This window comes from Mauremys reevesii, linkage group 20, assembly GCF_016161935.1.
Source record: "Mauremys reevesii isolate NIE-2019 linkage group 20, ASM1616193v1, whole genome shotgun sequence".
Classification (NCBI taxonomy): domain Eukaryota; kingdom Metazoa; phylum Chordata; order Testudines; family Geoemydidae; genus Mauremys; species Mauremys reevesii.
In genome coordinates this window covers 9,693,646-9,716,441 of record NC_052642.1, presented here as the reverse complement: position 1 = coordinate 9,716,441, position 22,796 = coordinate 9,693,646, and the positions used below count along the sequence as shown (strand labels likewise).

General features: G+C 42.0%; 1 protein-coding gene across 9 annotated transcripts in view; it reads left to right on the top strand.

Annotated features, from left to right (window-relative positions):
- The first annotated feature begins 1,835 nt into the window (after positions 1-1,835).
- The window catches only part of CASTOR2 (cytosolic arginine sensor for mTORC1 subunit 2), a 204,269-nt gene continuing 183,308 nt past the window's right edge, over positions 1,836-22,796 (top strand). For 3 of the 9 annotated variants that reach the window (XM_039508283.1, XM_039508284.1, XM_039508275.1), the window contains exons 1-3: positions 2,943-3,078; positions 3,380-3,553; positions 4,937-5,010. The gene's annotated coding sequence lies outside the window, so the exon portion shown is untranslated. Of the gene's footprint in view, positions 1,855-2,847; positions 3,120-3,178; positions 3,238-3,379; positions 3,554-4,936; positions 5,011-22,796 lie in introns of those variants that run through there. The other 6 variants (XM_039508281.1, XM_039508276.1, XM_039508279.1 and 3 more) reach the window with 6 other exon arrangements.

The following is a 22,796-nucleotide window of genomic DNA, read 5'->3' as shown; positions in this document are numbered from 1 at the left end:
CAGTTCTTTTTATGTGAGCCCATTTTATTCTTAAGGTAAATGAACTACAGAGAAAACATTAAAAACAATAAAAGAACCTGCATACATGCTAATAGGCTTAGCAAGCATCATTCCAACTCTAACATGGTCTCTGGCAGGATCAGTCCAACACTACACCCAAGAAATGTCCTTTGTGGACACAAGTTCATTACAACTTGGAGCTTAAGCTCAGAACAAGCACAAGCTCATAACATGGTAAGTCCACCCTTTATACAGTTCAGGGGTCCTTGTTGTGGAGTTTCCAGGAGTAGGTAATTAATTAGGGTGACCAGACAGCAAATGTGAAAAATTGGGACAGGAGGTGGGGGGCTATAGAAGCCTATATAAGAAAAAGACCCAAAAATCAGGACTGTCCCTATAAAATCAGGACATCTGGTCACCCTGTAATTAGTAGACAATGGATTTTCCTCCCTAGGGCATAACTTCAAAAAGGTACATTTGAAGTGGGTCATTGGTATTCCCCTTGCCCCCAGATACTTCCTAGGAAAGCCACTTGTTCTAAAAAGCCTTTGAAGTTCTCAATAGCTTCCAGAGAGTGCATTAGTCAGTCTCCTAGAGAAGGGACCCACTTGCAATTCCACAGTGGCACACAAACAATTGCATCTTTAATACAATGAACTCCAAAGAAGTTTAACTTAAGTCAATAAATTTCATTCAGGATATTGCGAGAAACTGTCTGTCACCTCTCCCTCCTACAGAAGTGGTGTAACAAGGGTGCTGATCAGCACCCACTGACTTATTGCCTGGATGGCTGTTTTGCCATTACTTTTCACATTTAACCCCCCCAAAAGTATTACAAGCAGCTATTATTTGGAAAGATAAATATGTCAAGGCTGTCTCCCTGAGCAGTGGCCCTCAATCATGCACTGCTTTTAACAGCAGATGAGATGGGCAAGGGAGAGTCACCAAATTCCTCTCTCTGCCCCTGCTCCCCTGAAGTCAGATCCCAGGGCCTCACCTCTGCTTCTCTGAGGGAGGTAGAGGAGTATTGGTCCCCCACCCATTGAGGTGGCCTTTTGTTCTCCACCTACTGTGTTAAGGTGAGCAGAATGCTCCCCCCCCCACACCCAGCTCAACATGGTAAGTCTATCCCCAAAAGGATTGAATAGCTCAGATTTCCTTTCATCCACCAACCACACTCTTATCTAGATGTTCTGTACACCCTTCTCTCCAAACTGGGTTTCCTCCAGCATGCTTTCCGTACCGTCAAACAGTGACAATTTAGCACATGGGGTTTTTAATTGTGTCTTTGAAACACTCCACTTTAATCCTTCCAACATAAGAGTGGTATTCATAAAGATACATACGCAGTCTTTAAAAAAAAATCCTAAATGAGTAAGATTTGGCTGGTCTAAGGGCATTATTTGCAAGCTCTTATAGATTGGGGGGCAGCCCAGAAAACAAGGAATGAGAGTCTGTGTTACTAATCAAATGAGACCTTGGCTCACCCATGCAACACCCATTCAACAGACACTGGCCTTACAGCAATTAGCCTCATCACCAACAACAACATACCCCCAGGGACATTTATGGAGCTTGTTAATGGGCAAGAATTTGAGCAAGAGTTTAAAAAAAACAAACCACACCGCTAAGGAATCAGGGTTTTTACCAGAGATGCAAATTTTAAGTACAGAGAAGAGCTGAGGAAATGCCCCTGCCTCACTCCTAAACTCCAGGACAGACCTTGCAAGCTGCGCAATGGGGACTGATTTCTACACACCATTGCTTTCAGTGAAGCACCACTCACATCCAAGGCTTCTCCCCCACAAAGGAGCTTGCAGATTCCTTTGCTTTATGCACTTACTAATTTCCCAGGTAGGGTACGTATTCTTTTTATACACTTCCCGTTATCATTTCCTTATGATGTCTTATTTAGTTGACTCTGTTTCACTGATAGAGAAAAAACCCTGGTCAGAGGGAAAGACCTCAAAAAATAAAGTCACTTAAAACTAAGTCTTTCCCTCCATGAAACCTGGCAAGTCTGTTATAATGGTAATAAACTAAAAGGTATACTGTGCCCTAAAACCAATCTATAATACGCCACAAAGTACAGAGCTCCTAAACCTGGGATAGAGCTACTGGCACCTGGGATTAGTTTTCCAACAACTTGTTAAAACCCTCTCTTCCTGTGAAGAATATGGATTTTCTTTTTCTGTGTTTCAGTGGGCCATGGGCTCATTTACCATGTTTTGAAATCACCCTTACTCAAATTAGTACAGCTTATAGCAGAGTAAATGTCCAAATTACATAGAAACTGAGCAAAGAGATGCTTATAAACACTGTAGCTAACCCACCCACTCTTTGCAAGCCACCAGGGAAATTGCTTTAAATAATATTACTTTCATATATGGGATGTTTGGTGTAGAACTCAAAGCACCTTAGCAGGCAAGCATTAGCCTCGTTATAGTTAGGAAAACCAACGTGCAGAGAGAAGAAATGACTTGCCCAGAATCACCCTGCAGGCAAGTGGCAGACCTATAAATAGAATACCAGTCTCTGAGTTCAAGTCCAGCTCCCTAACCACAGACTCCTCCAAGTATTCTGAGGTAATATTGGAAACACACCAGACCCCACCAATTCTCTGAGGGGAAAAAAATGGAGGGAAAATCCAGCACTCTTTATCCTTTCCATCTTAACAACCAAAAACACCACAAGAGCAAGGAGACTAATGTAGCTTACAGACAACAATAAACTTAAACATTAGTATATTTCCTTTCTTTTACACATAAGGCTCTTCTTACCTGTTACAGAGACTCTGAAAAGCAGGTAAATGGTGTCTAACTGCCAAGGCTCACAGGCTAGTTCTGTTCCAGGTGTCTGAGACAGTCACTAATTGCAACAACCACAATCACTGCAAATGTTTTTCACCTGGGCAGAGTGCCATGCCCTGAAGCTCAGGGATAGTCAGGCTCAGAGGGTGAGAGGAAAGGATTATTTTTAAATATCATTTTTTTAAAAAAGGGGAAGTCATTTGATTCATCTTTTAGAATGTTTTCTATGGTATGTAAGCTGTGTGACCGTCTGGCAGGCTTTACTGAGGTAACAATTACCCTAAAGCAGTTTGGGGGTGCACCTTGGAAGTAAGTTCCTACCACAGACAACAATAGAGTGTAAAGGTGATAATGGATAAGGGCTTCAGGCCCTGCCATGAAATGAGTTCTGTGTGGGTTTGGTGAGGTGAGAGGATTTAGAGATGAGGTAAAGGTGGTGGAAGGAAAAAAGACAAGCTGGGAGGGGGGTTGTTAAAACTTGGTCTGACTAGAAGTGCTTTTACATTTTTGTCTCTCACTATGTTAAAAATTTCATTTGAAAATGTGGTGTGTGTTTTGCCCCCCTCAAGCATCCCCTACAGCACTGGAAACCTAAGCACCGCAGCAGAGAATAAAACAGAGTGTTAAAAGAACCTGCCCATTGGAGAAATCCAAGCTGAGTAACCTCCTTGGTTGAGCAGGGAAAAGTGCACCAGACTTTTGAAATTCATTGTAAACAATCCAAAGTGATGCTCACTATGCAGGTAAGGATTTTGATTTGCATCCCTAGCAACCCCCCTAAAGAAGATATAGTTGTAAGGGGTTAATGCAAATTAAGGAGCAGGTTCGGCTTGCAGGATAGGGTTATAGGACATGTATGGTTATGAAACATGCTGATTTCGCTGCTACTGTGTCAGAAATTGTCTTCCTGTCAATCAAAGGGAAGAAAGGAATAGCTTTTTTGTGAGGGTGCCAGGCCACATTTTTCACATTGGGTAAATAATGGTTGTGTAAATTAGGGGGCTGGAATGGAACTGGAGCTGGTAGGGGATTTTTCAGTGAGACATTTTCCCATAGGAAACTCATTGATTACTTTAAACTGAAATGGTTCATGGAAAGGGTTTGTTTCAATGAATACCTTGACCAAAAATTGTTGGCAAGTACATTTCTGAAATGAAAAACTTCTGTTTTCCTCTTCAAAATGACTTTTTTCATTTAAAATTTTAAGCTAATTACAGGTTGAAATAAAAAATGGTTAAAATCTGAACAAAGCGTTTTTATTGGCCCAAACTAAAATTTTGTTTGGTTTGTCAGTTGGTGAAATTTTTTGAGATTTTGACTTTTTTTGTCAAAGTTTGGGATAGGAACATTTTTTGAAACCTCAAATATTTTCCCTGGATGGGAAAATCATTTTCTACCTACCTCTAGCTGGGACTAAAGGGTCACCTTTTAATGCCCAATCTCTAGACTATTCTAAATATTGTGTGTATAAATTAGTAGAAGTTGCTTATTCTTGCCTACTGTAGGGCAACTTCTTCTCCTGATGCCATCGGCCCAACTGTTATGCAGGCCCGATGGAGGCTAATCCATAGAAGAGATCCCATCACTCCAAATGAGACTAGGCTGCTAACTAATGCCAGTGAGATGGCAAGCAGTAAAAACATGGCTTTTACACTGGACAGAGATGCCAGCTGGATCTCACTGAATGGTGTATTGATATGAGCCACAATCATGCTCACTTATTAAAGCTGCAGTTCTGACCTGGGTAGACTAACTCAGTGTTTTCACTGAAGCACATGGCTCTAGTTTAAAAGCCTACAAGAATATATTGTGTAACCAACAGAGTAACTGGGTCAGGCCTGGAGCCTGCAATACAGTACATGTTATACGTGAAATTTTCTAGTGATAAGATGGACTTCAGTCAAGTAAATTCTCTCCTGGGTTTTTACTATTGCACGCATTCCCTGTAAAAGTAAAACAAATGCATCAGTTACAGCAAAATTGATGGGACCAATTGTAACCTCAGATGTACAGCTTACACCAGAAATTTCAGCATCTTGAATATCTGCTCCTATCTGAGCCTACACCTTGCTGCAAATCTGAAGTTCAAATCTAGCCCTTAAACCATGTCTTGATCTTCTCTGCAGATTCTTTTACTGCCTCCTTGAGAAGCTATCTAGTGCCTTTCAAATGGTGGTATGTGATTGGCACACAGTTCACTGTAAGTGACATCTTCGATTGTATTTTCATTTGCTAATAGCCTAAGATTCTTTGGTTGCTAGTTGTGATGATATTGTAGTTCCTTAACGGTGAAACAGAGCTCACTGGTAAAGAATATTGTGAGGCTGGTAGACCAGGTGCCAACTCTTGCACCTGATGTAGGCATCAGCAGAGCGCTGACGAATTCATAGCTGGAAATGAGAACAGTTCACTTGTATGTTAGTATTGTTCAGGATAGGTATTAGACTTATAAGAATGTGTTTAGCCTCTATAAAATGATTGTAAATTGCTGCATGCCTTAATCTTATAACATCTATATCCCATGTTATAAAATAATATACAAATTTTGCTTTATAATTGTAAAAATGCCTGCTCTGAACTTTGGAACCCAGGCAGGAGGAGTATTTCCCCCACCCATCAAGAAAGAATATCAAAACTAAATGAGCTATTGTGGAACATCAAAATATAAAGACTTGGTTAATGAGCCTCTCACCCATGAAGGTGCTATATGCAAGAAAGCCTGCCCCATCAGCTTGACTGCTGGGAGAAGGGGATAGAAAATGTTCTCCTATCCCTATTTTCTCTCTCTTTTAATGTTTGGGCCTTGACAAAGCCAGAGACACTAAACTGAATTGACTGATTACTACAACTCTGTCACCTCTTGGAACCACAGACAGTAACTCGTTAGAGTATATAAATTGCCTGCTTAAACCTGAAAATAACTCTTTCCTAGTTAATAAATCCTTGGTTAGTTTACTATAGGATTGGCTACAAGCCTTGTCTTTGGTGTGAGATCTAAGGTACAAATGGACCTGGGGTAAGTGACCTGAATATTTTGTGATCTTTAGTGTAAGTGACCATTGGTCACTAAGCCCAGCTTGCCTGGGCAGCAGGTTGCTTAGGCTGAGGGAGGCTTTGCCTCCCCAAACAGCCAGGCATGACCCTGCCTCCTGCCATGACATTCTCTGCATGCAGCTCCAGCACCCTAGTACTCAGCTGCGGCCCCGGACGCCCGCCTTCCCATGCTCCGGAGCCAGGGAGGCTGCGGCCCCGGACACCCGGGCGCCATTCGGCAGCCATCCACCCTCCTCCCCTGCCCTGGACTGGGGACGCCCACGCTCTGGAGCTGGAGCACATTTTATACTGGGGCAGTGAAATCAAACTATAAAACATAACCCCACTTTGGGGTGTCTGCCCTGCTTTTTGACAGTCTGCCCTGAGATTGACACTCATGGTTGTGAGCCACTCCAGACACTATGGCAAACATCATAAAGGATTTTTTTATAATGAGGCCATTGGACAGAGATTAGGTTCTCCCAAGCTCTGTAGTTTCCAGACTGACTACACACAGCCCGTGCTTTCTAGGGTCTGCCTTCACTGCACAGTTAACTCCAGCTCTTACTCAGGCATTGCCTCTACCATCCACACACACAAATCTCTCATATCTAAGTTTGGGAGTGCTTTAAACTTGGCCTAACTGAGGGTATAGACTAGAGCCCAGGTGCCACTTTCACTTGGGCAGGCAACCCACCACTTTGCAGTGAGGGTGCAAGCTACATAGTCCTCCGCTGCTCTCCCACAATTTCCCCCATGTGCCCAGAAAGATAGACAAGTTCTCCCACCATTGGTGGCGAAGTGGTTGAGTTTGCTGCAGCACAGACAACCAGAGGATATGCCCCCAGAAGCCCTAGTGTGACATGTGGGCAAGTGCAGTGCCAGTCAGGAAAGAGACTAACCCAGTGCTGAATACCTGAGTTAACTCTGGAGTGAAACCATATCCCTATTGTTTTCTGAAGTCCCTACTCCTTATGTTCCTAAACGTTCATAGAAAGGAGTTCTAGTCATCCTACAGTTATGACTGGACTGCATTATATTTAGAACTAGTCAGGAGTTTTCTGACGAAACAATTTTTCATTAGAAAATGTTGATGCATCAAAACCGAAATGTTTCAGGGACTCTGTTGGTTTTGACGAACTCCCTACAAAAATAGTCACCTGGTTTCCCATCAGCTCACCTGGCAGACTGCTGGGGAGCCCGCTGCGCTGGAATTGGGGACCCCAGAGCTTTCAGTGTCCATAGCTTTGAGGCAGCCTTGTTATATAAACTGAACCAGGGTTAGGGAACTCTGGGCTTCCAGCCTTCCTGATGTACAGCTGGGAACCACACCTAAACCAGGAGTCTGGGAGCTGGCTTAACTATGGTTCATTTTTCAGTGTCATTTTTCATTTTTAATTTTTCAGTTATTTCAGAATGAAATAATGTTAGGTTTTTATTTCCTCGGGAAATTATGAAAATTCTACTTATTCTAAAATGCAAGGTCATTGTTTTCAGCTGGAAATTCTGACTTGTGCTAATTTAAATGGTTGGACAATTAGCATTTCTTCTGCTACAGAACAATGAACAAAAACAGTCAACTTAAGTTAGCAGTCACCATGAACAAGCTTCTGCTCATGTTGCATCAAGGCTGTTCTGTTTGGAACATTTATGTTCCAAAGAAAGAGATGATGTAGAAATTACAGGAGTGGTGAGGGGGTGATATTGCAGAGTCTGCTCCTAAATAACCTCAGTAGTCTGCTGATTTTTTCCATGCTGATCATGACTCCTGCAACATCTCGGTTAAGAATGCTGAACAGTGAGTGACTTTCCACCTGTTTGGAGAGCCTTGCAGCAAGTCTGAGTAGTGATCATTTTCTTTTTTGAAAACAGCTGCAGCTAGGAATATATTAAACTGCTAAAGATTCTGTTGACTAATAACCCCTCTGCATTTCTTATCTGTCTGGTAGTGTGTTGTAGTCATTCGTATACTAGAAAATTTCATACATCTGGTAGCTCAGTAATGATGTGAAATGGTGTGGGTTTTTGTCAGCTTATAAAACATTTGTGTTTCAGGTGCAGAATTTAAAAAATAGATCAGAGATTTCTTATGGGCAGTTTAAATAATAATAATCTGCAATGGGAAAGAATCCTATATTAATGCTGCTCTCTCTCAATGGTTCTTGCTTGTAGTTGACTGGTTACTTGTTAGTATGTTCGAAACTGAGCACTAGTGTCTTACTGCATTTGTAACACCTTTTTAAATAGGATCAACAGGCTTTTTAGAAAGTGGTACTTCCTAATAATGAAAGCACTGGGCCATCTTATTTGACATCTCTGTGTGTGTATATATAGCATCATGAGTGTGCCTGCAGCATTCTACAGTAAGTAAAGATATGGTTCCTGTCCCATCAGCTTACTAACCAAATTGTCTCCCCCGTTGTCCTGTGGTTTTTTTATGATCAATGTGTGATAGCTCTGTGTGCGACCTTGGGCAAGTAGCTTAACTTCCCTGTGCCTTGTATTTGTTATTTGTATTACTGTTGCATCTAGGATCCCCAGCTATGAACCAAGTCCCCTTTGTCCTACGCACTGTACAAACACGGAACAAAAAAGGCAGTTACTTCCCCAAAGACCTTACAGTTTCATTATAGGACGAAAGAAAACCGTTGGATAAGGACTGAGGAGGAAACAATGAGACAATATTGTCTAAATAGATAAGATAGACAGAGGGTGGGGGAAGGGATAGAACACCGAAGCAGAGTGAACAATGTCAGCAAATGTCATGGTAGTTCCATGACTTCTTGTTTTGTTTGGGGCCAGGGATGTTTCTGGTGGATTTACTTAGGAGGGGGTTAGCTAAATGGAAAGAGAGGGGAAAAGGGACAGGGGGAAGAGCAGATGTGGAGTGAAGCTGGGGTGAAGAGGGGATGGGAGAGTTGGAGCAGCCCATCAGCACAGGCGGAGACAGAACATGGTACAGACAGTTCTGACTGGAATAGCCCAAGGTCCCTGCTTTTGCCCCTACCTGCTAGAATCTCTGGCTGGCTCCTCTCTGCTCTTCTCCCCCAAGGACACATGGTGGTTTGGGAGTGGGGAAGGGAGGCACTGCTTGGTTCCTAGTGCTCCCAGAGTGTGTGGCGGGAAGAGGGTCTCCCCTGAACAGTTCTGAGTCCAGTAGGGTGCTTGGAGGAGGTTTGATCCTATCTGGGTCCCATTTTACCCCTGACCCACAATGGATTGGTCCCTGCTTTCAGGGCCAGCCCTTAGACCAAATGGCATCCTAGGTGAGGAGCATCTTTTGTGCGCGCGCGCACACACACACACACACACACATACACACACTTTGTTAAACTTTTGAATGCTTTATTTTTATTGTATTTGTAGGCTGTTTCATGATTTCCATGCATGATTTATCCATGTCATAAAGACAATAAATTTGCACGCTAGGATCTGTACATCCATATTTATTCATGCTGTATATATGCAAATAAAAAAACATTTCCTCTAAGCTTATAGAAACTTTTTAATTTTAAGAATAACTGACATGTCTTAACATCAAGAAATTGAACTGTGCACCAGCATTGGGTGGACCAGTATTAAATGGTGTTACAGTAGGTGACAGCCTTAGAATGTTAGCCCTAGTCCTTTAGTTTAAAGGGTTACTTTTCTCACCTTCAACCTCGCGAACTGAAGCACAACATCAGAGAGACCCAAAAACTGGCCAATGGCATTTTCAAGTAATTGTTACTGCCTAAAACCCAGGCTATGTTGTTCTGTACCAGATATTTTCCCATTGAATTTGCCCCTTGCTGCAAGCTGGATTGGAATTGAGCTTTTCGCTTCCTATACTCAGCTCCTGAAAGTGTCTTTGGAGTCATCTTTTATTTTCTACGGGGGGAAACAAGGAGAGCAAAAGTCTCTGTTCCGCAGGCTTAGAAAGACATTACATGTTAAGCATGGCAAAAGGAGTCACAGTATTTCTTTTATGTTGTTGGGTAGATAAGGATTTGACAGATATCTCTAGTGTCTCATTAAATATGTCCTTTATTAGTCGCTACTTATACTCTTCAAATCTTAAAACACAAGTATGCTTTCACAATTACACAGTAAAACAAGGGTTCACAATATCGCAGCTGGGCTCTCACTTCACTTCATTCTTACATCTCATTGACTGGCGATGCACGTCCCCTTAGACACCCACCAGGGCATGGCTGACAACACTCTAGGAAGCTCAAGGAAAAGTCTGGAAGGTTCCACAAGATTCTGCAAAGGTCCAGGACATTCTAAGAGGTTAGTGAAAAGTGAATCCACATACATAATACCTCTGAAACCTTCTACTTCAAACATTCTTTTTTCCCTTTTGTCGCTAGCACCAAAGACAGCACCCTGAGCCTGGTGCTGGCCCCCCTCTCCCCCCGCCCCAGGTGGTCACCTGGATTGCCTGCCTTTAAATCCAGCCCTGCCTGCCTTGGCTGTAAACAAGGTGTGCTGCTCAGCTACTTCACAGAGTTGCTAGGGGAAGTGTCCCTCATTGTTAACATATCTGGGATCTGCATGTGTAACTCCACTCTTTGATTCTTCCCTGATGTACTCTTTGATATGCTCTTTCCATATTTAATATTTCGGGGAATAACATATGGGCCAGGTTTAGGTCACATTTAGCATTAAGGAAAGTTAAACTCACAAGGAAACTTCTACAAACTCCTGTCGAGGTAAATGTTGCTCAGTTGTTCCTCTTCCCTGTGAGTTGAAGATACATCTTCAGTTTGTCCCTTCTAACAAGCAGCATTAGGTAAAAATGCCATCTGTGTCAAGATAATGCAACATGCTACCATGGACCTGATACAAGTTAAACTTGTGAGAGTCGAGACACTGCCTTTTTAATTACTGGGCTGAATCACCCATCCAGTTTTAATTTAGAAAGAGAATCTGACAACTGAGCACATATAAAGAAGTGGAATTCCTCCTGGACCAAATACAAATTTCTCTATTGGTCACATTAACAGTTTACCATAATATACTGCTAAAAATGTGTTTTAAAAATAGGCTATTCTCAAAAACATTTCCAGGCAATGTTAGTTCATTTGATGTTTGGTGTTCATGTTTTCTTCCCAGATAACCATTTATTGTAACTCCTGATCTATGTAGAGAGAGTGGCCACAATCCTGTTAACCAAAATCTCGTTGACAGAAAGCATTATGCAGTGTATTGCGAGGGGTGTTTTGGTTTGGTTTGGTTAGTTTTTTCATATTATAAGTGAATTTGCTATGGGCCTGATTCTGTCACCCTTGTTCGGGTTGAGTAGCATTCTACTGCATGAGTACTCCCACTGAAATAAATACAGTTCATAAAGTTATTACCCAGCATGAACCGGGGGTGGCAGAATCTGGAACTTTATTATCAGATCAGAATGTCCTCTCATTGTGCGAGGTGCTGTACAAATCCAGAACAAAAACACAGTCCCTGCCCTCAAGAGTTTGCAGTCTCAGTCATCATGGCATTTAAATCTAACCTGCACTGTTTTCATCAGTTTTCATAGCCACTGGCTTCACAAATGGATTTACCATTTCTTAATCACCTGGAGAGCTTTGCTATTTTAAAGCCAGATTGTGAATCCTTTGGCAAAGAGTTCCTTATGCGAGTCATGTGGTGATTGCAGTGGGGCTCCTTGTTGAGTGCCTGCTCACCAGTCTGAGTAAGAAATTCACAATCTGGAGAATTTACATATTTAGTTGATTGCCCCTTAGCATTCACGTTGTCCAGGCTGTTGGATGCTCCCAAGGAGGAGTAAATGATTCCACCACCTGAGGTCTGACTGAACTGCTTGACTCCTGTTAAATATGTGGGAGCCCCATGGTACAGTGTCTCTACATATTTATCCCTGAAATGGAAAAAATAACATGAGTACAACTTCATATGTGCACTGTGTTGGCTAATCCTGCAACTTCTGCTAGCAATGGACTCAGTAAATCTAAAGGGATTAAATTTGTTGACAAGCAACACATCTGGCTGACGGACAGCACTGGACACCAGGGATAGACATCTGTCCTAACTTAACACACCAGCTGGTGCATTCGTCCAGCTCTAATTTATCCAGATGTGTTGCATGTGGACAAATACAATCTTAGTATCCTTGAATAAATCAGAGTAGCGCTTGGCCCTGGTTTTGTTTCTGTAGATTTTAATTTACCCTTAAGTGGTCAATTTAGATAAATATAGTTGGTTAGCTGTAAACCATCACTGTCCTGTAGAGGGCAGTGGTGTACATATGCACTAAATTGCTGTTAATAATAATAGCTATCTATCAAGGTTTGTGGGGGGAGGGGTTGTTTACATGTAGAGAACATTAATTTTTAAAATGGATTGTGCATGTATGGGCAGTTCCATATTAGAGTCTTGTTTAGGGTGACCAGTCAGCAAGAGTGAAAAACCGGGACAGGAATGAGAGGTAATCGGTGCCTATATAAGACACAGCCCCAAATATCAGGACTGTCCCTATAAAATTGGGACATCTGGTCATCCTAGTCTTGTTAAATATTCCATAAACTTCCACCATCATTCTTGCATTGTTACCATCTTTATGTACCAGGCTGAAATTAGGTACCCTACTTAGCAGGTTGAAATTTTGTGATACCTTTCCTGTTAAATCTACAGTTTCTTCATCTCTAAATTCCATTTACAGATGTATATTGGGGGGAAAAAAATAAATAAAACTGCCACTTATTAACCAGCTTGAAGTACTGCAGTAATTTGTGTCTGTAGAAGGCAGGATAAAAGACAACCTGTAATGGCACAATTATCACTAAATAGAACTTCCTAGCTTTTTTTGTCTGTCTGACGGAGAGGTATTCTGTTACATTTAAGAAAGTCATTTCCAGTAAATTTACCTTGAAACTTATGGAAAAATGGTAAGATTCCTGTAAAGGGAGGAAGACATAAACAGAGATGGGTCTGAAGAGCAAAAGTTCTGAAACAGCTCCAGTGATCTAGATTGTTTGGAGCTGATTTTTTGGAACTCATCTGTAGAAGCAAATAATCTGAAAGCAGTTCAGACCCAGCTTTTTAAAAATCTCTTTGTAGACTTCTTCTGCAGTTAAAGATGTAATAGTCTTGTGTGTTTTTATTTATATGTATTTATTTTATGTATAGATATTTTATAAGGCAGAAAAATTAATTAAACCAATCTTGTAATTTAAGGGATGAAAATAATTCCAAACACACACCAAAAGAGCTGCAATTAGGAGGCAATGCATCTTCTCCATTGCATGCTATGAGTGTTTCCCCTGCTGCTTATACATGGTTTAGCATATTTATTCTCATGAAGGTTTTTGTTAAAGATTGTTCACTGCATAGATGAATTCTTGTTAGCTTGTTGTTGCTGACTTCGGAAGCATTGCATATATCGGATCCCCGTTTGTAAGAGAAATAGAGCACTTTCTGATAAATACTGTCTGTCATATTGGGAATATTTCTCAATATATATATAGGTGTGTATATTATATGGTCCCCATAAAAGTACTATCACAGTCTTTAAAGTATTTATCCTTTCAACACCCATGTGAGGCAAGGAAGTGGTGTTATCCCCATTTTACAGATGAACAACTGAGGCACAAAGGCTAAGGCCCAAATCCTGATCCTCAAAGATATTTAGAAACCTAATTTCCATTGCTTTCAATGGAACATAAATACCTTTGAGGATCTGGGTCTAAGTGATTTGCCCAAGGTCTTACAAGAAGTCTGTGGCAGAGTAGGGAATTGAACTTTTAACTCCTGAGTCCTAGGCTAGTGAGCTGTCTTTTCTCCTATACACACCACATGGAATAGTTTCTATTCCCTCTATCTTTGTAATCGTACAGTTGTTGCCAATATACAACTTTAAATTTGGTCTGTGTGCACGTGTGTATGCAGGCACTTCTGTATATATTTCTCTATATATGTATGCCATATGCCCCAATCTTGCTAACACTTATGTATCTGAATAACTCTGCTAACTCTTATGTATGTGAGTAGTCCCCCTGAGTTTGCATGTGTTAAGTTACTCATGCTTAAGTGATTGCAGGATCAGAGCCATCAATCATCACATTCTGAACTTGAGAAAAATTGGATGAGAACTCCTCCTAGAGTAATGAGCATTGTCCATTGAACAGGACTGAAGTTCAAGAACCTTGGGGTTTTAATTTCAACTCTGGCACTGGTCAACCTTTTGGCTTGAGAATCCCACCTGTAAAATGGTAATCACTAGGACTCTGTCCCTCTCACAAAGTTGTTGGGAGGCTTAATTAGCACTTTGAATATGTCAGCCACTAAAACAGGTGCTGCATTATTATTGCGCCAAACGCAAACTTCCCTGGACATTCAGTGTGATCTCAGATTTGAGGGATGGCCTCAGTCCCACAAAATAACCTCTCAACACAGGTAACATTCTGGCAAACCTGTCAGGGGAAGGGTATTTTTTTCCTGTTTGATTGGTTTTAAGAGTTTGGTTTTTTTTGTAAACTTTTTATTAATTTACAAGTTTATTAATGTCTCCATTGTAACTTCCTTACACTGAACAGACCAGTTCTTCAGCTGGCAGGCTCCACTAGTCTGAAGTATATTTTGCTATTTGAATGAACAGTAGCAGTTTCCTGGAATCTGTATTTTAAAAAAGTGACAGAGACAAATTGAAAGACTCAGAGCTGGGTGTCTCACTTGATGAACACTTTCCAGCGTGTTTAAGTGGGTTTGGTCTGTTTTATCTCTTCAACTATCTGTCATATACCCTCCCTAAACTGCCAAAAGGAGGGGGCAGGGAACAGCTGCACATATACTATATCAATACTATCTAAGCAGCATAGATTACAGCTACTGTTCCCAGGAATGCAAGGACATAATTGACAATAAAACCTTTTCTACTCAAGGTACTCACTTAAATCCAGCAGCCTTTTCCTGCTAAACAACATATATGGGGTGTCTATTAAGAGGCAGTATGGCCTAGTCCCAGGTCTGGGACAGTGGGGAAATCACTTTGTCTGTTTCTGTGTTTATCATCACTAAAATAAAATGTAAAACACAGGGGTGTTGAGTGGATGTGTTAATTAAAGTCCATACAGTACTTTCAAGATGCAAGGAATGAGTCTCCATTCCATTATAAGGGTTTAAGTGGGTGTAATTTCATTGACCTCGGTGGAAATATGCTGGTATACAAGTGGCGCAATAGAGTGGAGAATCTTTTGCCCATAGCGCACTGTATAGACATTGCAGCAAAAGGCAGATTTTATTGGCATTAACTGTTGTGTGAGTCCCTAAGAAGGAGAGGTTAGCAAATATCATAAGATTTTTATTTGCAAATGGCAAATATTTGATGGTGGACCCTTGTGCAAGTATTATTTGTTACAACCTTTTCAAATTCTCTCGGTAGTGAATATGTGTAGTGAACAAGGTAGGCTGGTTCAAGAGAAGTAGTTGATGACTGCATTATTCAGACTGAAAATCTAAAGGATTTTTCATGTGTTTATACTGAAAAGAAGTTTGCAGTGCTGATCTAACCATTTTAAGTCCTATTCTCCTGTAGCCAGCAATAAACCTATTAATTCTGTTCTATGCAGGTCAAGCGCGCACGCAACTGTCAGGTAGCATAGATCCAGTTGCTAGATCACTGATATCATTTTAATAGGCTATAAAGACCATGGTACTCACAATAAATGTTTTTGCACTGTGAAATTTTGTCTGGGAATAATATGTTTTTGTGTGTCTTGTGTAATTAAAGTGACAAGTTGCTTTCAAATAAGATGCCCTGTGGGAGCTTAGCAGTACAGTGCAGAAGGTGGTATATTTTCTGTGCAGAATTTCAAATAAATAAGAAGGGAAATTGGCTGTGTGCACGGCAGTCCAGATCTTGGGTTCCGAGCTTTTAGCAAAGATAACGCTCCCCATTTCTGCTTTGCCCAAACAAGCTGACAAGCCTGCTGAGTGGAAAGCCTTGTATTTCAAAGATTCATGGAAAGCTCAGAGATGCACTCAGCAAACATACTGTCCTGAATGCACTCGCACTATCAGCGGTAGCCTAACAGCAGCTGAGTGGTTGGTTTGCCCTTCAGAATATGGCCTGCTGAATGAAAGAGAGTAATGTAGTGATGAATCTGTCGGAGTCAGATGGGTTATCTTTACCCTACAAAGGCTGTGTCAGAAGCATAATGTATTTCTGGTACTTTTTAGTATTGCATCTATTCTTTCAAAAGCCAAGTTCCTAATCTGTTTGTTAGGCTCTCACTGTGTTTAAATATGAATTCCAATCTATTTAGGTTCTTGCACTATCTTCATCATCATAGTATCAGAGCAACTAAGTGACCAGTTTCCCCCTCAAAATGACAGCACAATAAAATTCTATAAAGGCAGCATTATTGTGATATACTATATTATTATACTCTGGCCAGCCTAGGCTTCCCCCTGAAACTTCACCAGCAGCATGAGCACCCCCAGTCAGACAGGAGTGCAAGCCCACCAAGTGACTGACAATGGAGAACAGGCGTCAGGTAGCTGATCCCCCTAGTGGCTGAACCAGCCAGGACAGAGGAAACAGACACAGGAATGAGAAGTGGCCATGTGATGAGGAGCCATGGATGTTCAGAGATGGTAATTTTACTGATATATTTCCATTCTATACATGTCTTTGTATGTGTTGTTGCATTGGATTTTCCAAATGGGATTGAGGATGGGAATGTAACAGTAACTCCTGGAGCTCAGAGATACTGACTGCTGCTTGTGCAATTACCTTGTGCAATCCTGAGTCACATCATGTGGGACTGGGAAATAAAGATCAGTCCCTTACCAGCATGCTCAGTACAAATGGTGAGGTTTAGGAACAAATGGCTAAGAAAGAGACCTAGAGAAATCTTAGGCAGAACGTTCTTTGCAGGTTATCTGTGTTTAATGCACACCTCTTATCCCAGTGGCTGCATGGAAGATATTAAGCGGATTAACCTTTTATGAATGATGTCCAGTGGACTGCAAAAGGGCAGGGAAATAACAGAAGACTTAACCTCCACTGTCTTTCATGTCCAGGGTTTTACTGCTAAAAGATAACCCGTCCATGCAATCTTATTTTATGAGTGTGTGGAGCATTTCTGATTCAGATAAGCAGGACAATAGTATAGAATCTCTTACCTGGTTTCGTTTAATTTATTTCCCCTTTTATCTTCCTTGTAATACAGACAAGTAACATTTAAACACCAGTTTAAGGTCAGAGCGTTCCATTTTCCCTATTTCCCCACCTTGCCTTCTTGTCTCTACTTTAGTGCACCTGCTTCCCTGTTAACATCTCACTAATCCATACACCTTCATTAGCCCATGCTTGGTACACCTCAATCTGCCTCCTTTCTCATTCTGTAACCTGTGCCATTTACCTGGTATTGAGTATTTAGTACAGGGACAAATGGCCGGCATCGCAGCATGCTGTAATATTGAAAGGAGTATGGGCTGGTGATTAGAGAAGAAAACTTGGAGTCAGGTGTTCTGCACTATATTTGTAGCTGTGCCACTGCTGGGCTGTGTGACTCATGTGAGTAACTTAACTTTTGTGTAACAGCTGAGGAAACCGAGGTAGAGGAGGATAGTTTATTTGAATCACCTCACCTTTTTGTACTTCAGTTTCCCCAGCAGCAAAAGGGATATGATTATGTTGTATTTTTTTCAACTTTGTTTAAACAAAAACAAACTAAGCCTGGAAGTCAGTTAGTTGAGGGCTGATTAAGACTTGCAAGGGCTAAAGGTTAAGCAATCCCCCACTGGCGTGAGGGAAGCTTGGCCTATCCGCCGTTATTCTGTTCTTGGCAGGGGAGCTGACTGAGCTGAACTCGTGTGCCCAAGAATGTTTCTTAAGAAATTCAGACTTTTCTGTCAGCTGGACTAACCATAGTTTCATTTAGTAACATTTAAAACTAGTATCTGCAATCCAGTGACTGGGAGGAGATTGGCTCTTTGCAAATGCAATCTGTAGATTGAAGAACTTGTGGTTAATTGACGTGTGTGCTACTGGCATGTTCCATGTAAACAGTCTGTCACCAGAGGGATTGAACATGCACCAGAGTGCAACTAAAGCTGGTCAATGTTTTTCATACAAAAAGGTTTTTAGGTTTTTGCCAAGAACCGTTGACGTTTTTAGAAATGTTTAATTTCTCTGCAAAATTGTTTGCAATGCTTTTAAATCAAATTGGATATTGACCCCCAAGATGCAGGAGCAGAAGCTGCTTGGTTTTTGTTGGTAAAAGAAAAATTTCTATCTGTTTATGGATCAGGACCCCGTCGTGCTACATCCCATATGAATACAGAACAAAAAGACCCAATTCCTGCCTTGCTTGCTGTCCAGGAGTTCAAGTGAACATGGATAGTGGCAAACAATTCTTCAGTATAGACTCAAAATATGGGGTGTAATCCTCCACTCTCTTTCATCTTGGGTATTCAATTACCCCTGCACAAAGTGGATATAGGACATTACTCTTCTGATTCAGTAGTATTGTCACCCCTCTCCACACCCTTGCTTGGAAGTGGTGTAAATAACTACACAAGGAGTGGAGAATCAGATTTTGGGGGGCAGGAGGCTGGATTGCCTTGCTCATGGTATAAATTTTATACAGAGCTTGCATTGTAAACCTCTGTAATTGTGTAATTCACTACATAGGAAAGAAGCATTTATTAGTGTAAAGTGCTGGTCCTGCACACAAGAAGGCCCATTGAAACCAAATGAGCCATTGTGAAACATTAAAGGACAAAGACTTTGCTGATTTCAATCCTCTTCCTCCTCCTCCCCCCCCCCCCACTACGGAGAGGGGACCTGCATGTGAATTCATCCCCAGCAGATTGAACTCTGGAGGAAAGGAATAAAAATACCTGACAAGAAGGAACTGTATCACTATACTACTTGGAATTCAGATAGGACAATATTTCTAAGCATAAGCAAGGGATCCCCAAGCTGCTTGGCTTGGGTTAGCCCTAAAGCCCATATATGTGTATTACAGCAGCTACTATTACCTTTTGGAACCTAAGATAGTATCTCCTTTGTGTGTGTATATTTACCTACTTTAACCTTGTAAATAACTCTCATTTCTTTTTTTTCTTACTTAATAACTCTTTAGTTAGTAGTATAGGATTGGCTACAAGCATTGTCTTTGGTTTGAGATCTGAGGTATAAGTCACTGGCCCTTTGGGACTGGGAGTAATCTGAATATTGTCACAATTTTTAGTGTGAGGGACCATCTATCTCAGAGGTAGGCAACCTATGGCGTGCATGCCGAAGGCAGCACGCAAGCTGAGTTTCAGTGGCACTCTCACTGCCTGGGTCCTGGCCACCAGTCTGGGGGGCTCTGCATTTTAATTTAATTTTAAATGAAGCTTCTTAAACATTTTAAAAACCTTATTTACTTTACATATAACAATAGTTTACTTATATATTAGAGACTTGTAGAAAGAGACTTTCTAAAAACATTAAAATGTATTACTGGCACGCAAAATCTTAAATTAAAGTGATTAAATGAACACTTGGCACACCAGTTCTGAAAGGTTGCCGGCCCCGATCTGTCTCAAAGGCAGGCTTGCCCGGGTGGCAAGATAGACTAGAGTGCCCAAGGGGACTGTCTGTGTCTCCGTGTTAAGGCTCTTATAGTGTTTAGGAGTTCACACTTGTTGCTTGGTGAAATCTAATCACAGAGCATACAACCGATTTAGGATTTGTGCCCTGTTCCTTGATGGCCTGCCCTGAGGTTGGCACTCACGCTCATGAACTCTCTAGACCACTTAACACCTTGCCCTTACCAGCTTTTTCAGCAGAAAGTTATTGTTCTAGTTCCAAAGTCTAACCCCAGCCTGTGGCTGCCTGGACTAGCAGTGACACGTTGCCTGATCCATAAACACATGATTATGTACTAAGAGTCTGTAATACATGGATCCCTCCATGTTTCCACCTGCTGTCCTCTGTCAGAGCACGAATAATATTTATTCATGAAGTTCTCTCTCTTGCCAAAATACTTGGGGCAGCCACAGACACTTAAATTGCATAAATTATGCCATAAAAAAGTCAAACAAAAAAAACCCAGTTGCATCACCTAAAAAAATTAAAAGGAAGGATAGGGGGATTTTTTTTAAAACACAGATGTACAATTCAGTGCAGTTTTTAAAAATCCAGGGCAGATTCTGCCAACCCCTTCTCCAGGGCCGGCTCCAGCTTTTTTGCCGACCCAAGCAGCGAAGGGGAAAAAAAAAACACAATAAAAAGACAAACCCGATTGAGCTGTCGCTGAAGTGCCGCCGAAGCGGAAGAGAGGGTTTGAAGGACCTGCCGCTGAATAGGATGAGCGGGACTGAAAGATTCGCCACCGAATTGCTGCTGCAGACCCAGACGTGCCACCCTACTAATGGACGGAGTGCCGCCCCTTTCTATTGGCTGCCCCAGGCATCTGCTTCCTTCGCTGGTGCCTGGAGCCCGGCCTGCCCTCCCCCCAGTAAAAATGGTAAAGTCCAAACAAATATAACAGACAAAGATTATTTTCATAAACACTCACTCAAACTGAAGTAAGGCCATAGTTGCTGCATTTGCACTTTCTAGGCCACGTAAATATCTTCACGAGAGCTTCTCTGGGAGTCTCCAACAAGAAGCTACACTGATATCCAGAAAGAACCACAGGCAATTCCTTTTGTCACTTTCTGTTCAGTTAACTTGCTGAAGTTGTGAGCTCTTTGAAACAGGGCCTGTCTTCTTGGTTCACATGTGTACCTTGCCTACCCAATAGGGGCCAGTTCTCAAGCACTACCATTAGACAGATGGTAGATAAGCATTTAGGGAGCTGTTTTTTGTTTTACCCTTGCGGCTCATATGACAGTGAGATGTGAGTTTTTGGTGCATGAATTTTTCAAACAAAATATTTGTTTGCAGAGTTGATGTAGCCAGGTTGGTCCCAGGATATGAGAGGCACAAGACAGGTGAGGTAATATTGTTTATTGGACCAATTTCTGTTGGTGAAAGGTACAAGCTTCCAAGCTACACAGAGCTTCAGGTCTGGGGAAGGAAGCAGCTAAGCATACCTTCCGCCAACTTCTGTTGGTCAAATAAAAGATATTACCTCACCTACCTTGTCTCAAACAAAATACTTGTAAACCGTTTAATATAAACATTGTGAATATCCCTGTACATTATGAACTATGGTTGAACTCTATTTTAAAGTTAGAGGTCTGATCACAAGGTGTGTTACAATCCCAAGTTATCTGTGGACCTTGTGCATAAGAGGCTATTGAGGGGCAAAGCAAAGGGAAAGAGACTTTTAAATTGTCCTTTCTGGAAGAAACACCTCTGACTGTAGTCAAAGGTAGGCTAGATCATCTGTCTGTTAGTCAGAGATTAAGACAGCTAGCTGTAAATACAGGAGGCATTAGCCGAGCTCTGTCAGGCACAGGGGCGGTTTTAGACATTTCGCCGCCCCAAGCACGGCGGCATGCCGCAGTGGGTGCTCTGCCGGGCGGCAGGCGGCTCTGGTGAACCTCCCGCAGGTGTGCCTGCGGAGGGTCCGCTGGTCCTGCAGTCCGCAGGTCCCGCGGCTTTGGTGGACCGCCCGCAGGCACGCCTGCGGGAGGTCCACCAGAGCCGCAGGACCAGCGGAGCCTCTGCAGGCACGCCTGCAGGAGATCCACTGGAGCCGCCTGCCGCCCTCCCGGTGACCGGCAGAGCGCCCCCCGCAGCATGCCGCCCCAAGCACACGCTTGGCGTGCTGGGGCCTGGAGCCACCCCTGGTCAGGCATAAGCAGCAGAGATGAATGTTTCTCTTTAAGGGTAATCAGCTGCAGCTTTGTTGTCAGCATCATATGACCTTGGAGAGCCTTCACTCTGCAGATATCAGTGGGTGGTTTTTTGTTTTTTTTAATATCATAAAGCGTGATGCAACTTGCAGATGGCGGTTTAGGGGAGGCGTCTGAGTGCACGTTCTGCAGGGAGTGCTTGAATCTTAGTCTTTCAATGCATAGGGCTAGATTGCATGTAAAGGCCAGTGTGAAGGTGGGCTGCAGGGCCCACGAGGCTCATTAACCAAATCCAGAGGGCTCAGACCTGTTACTAACCAAAGTTCTATTTCCAAACTTTCCTATTGTTTGATCTAAATATTGTTGTGTATTGGTATCTGCGGTTGAGCAGCTGTTAGAGCCCCGATGCACTGTTCTCTTTCGTCACTTGCTTTGGTAGCAGAAGTAGATAATTCTACACATGACTTACCAATACCAAATGAGTTGCTAATGTAAAGCATCTGACCTATCCCAAGCTCAGAGTCAATGAGTAGTCATTTCCCTTGACCAATATCACTAACTCTGTGGGGGAAACAGCTGCTGAATGATTTTAGAATTAATAGTCTCTTATAACCTTGGTTTTGCATCTCAGACAAATTTCTGCGTAAAAAATTGAAGGTGCGTGTGCTTCATGTTAGGGCCATCATCTAATCTGTGTTTAGCAGCCCACAGATTCAAACAGGTGTCATTGTAGATACTGGATCAGTTACTTTGGCATTTTATATCTTCTTCCCCTATTTCCACTTGTACTGTACATACGTTCTCCCTCTAGCTTCCATAAAGCAATGACTTCATTTTGGTCAGCACTGGGAGATGAACCCAGGACCTGTAGAACTAAGAGCGAGAGCTTCTGCAGTTTAAATTGACAGAAAAGGTCTCCTAGCTGGGAGCTAAAGCAAGCTCATATCATCTCCGAGTCATTTACAGAGAGGGAAATGTAATAGTGGGGGACATGAACACCCTCTTTCGCTGCACTCAGCAGGAAGAAATTTAAACTGAAGGAGCTATCATGTACCCTACTAAAAATGCACTAGTTAACCTAAATAATGTAACTTGTGTAGTTACTTATCTTCCCTACAAATGTATTCGAAATTGATGAGTAGGAGGGACTTTTTGCAAAATAAACTGAAAATTTTCGTTAGATAATGCTGATAACCATTGCTGTCTCAT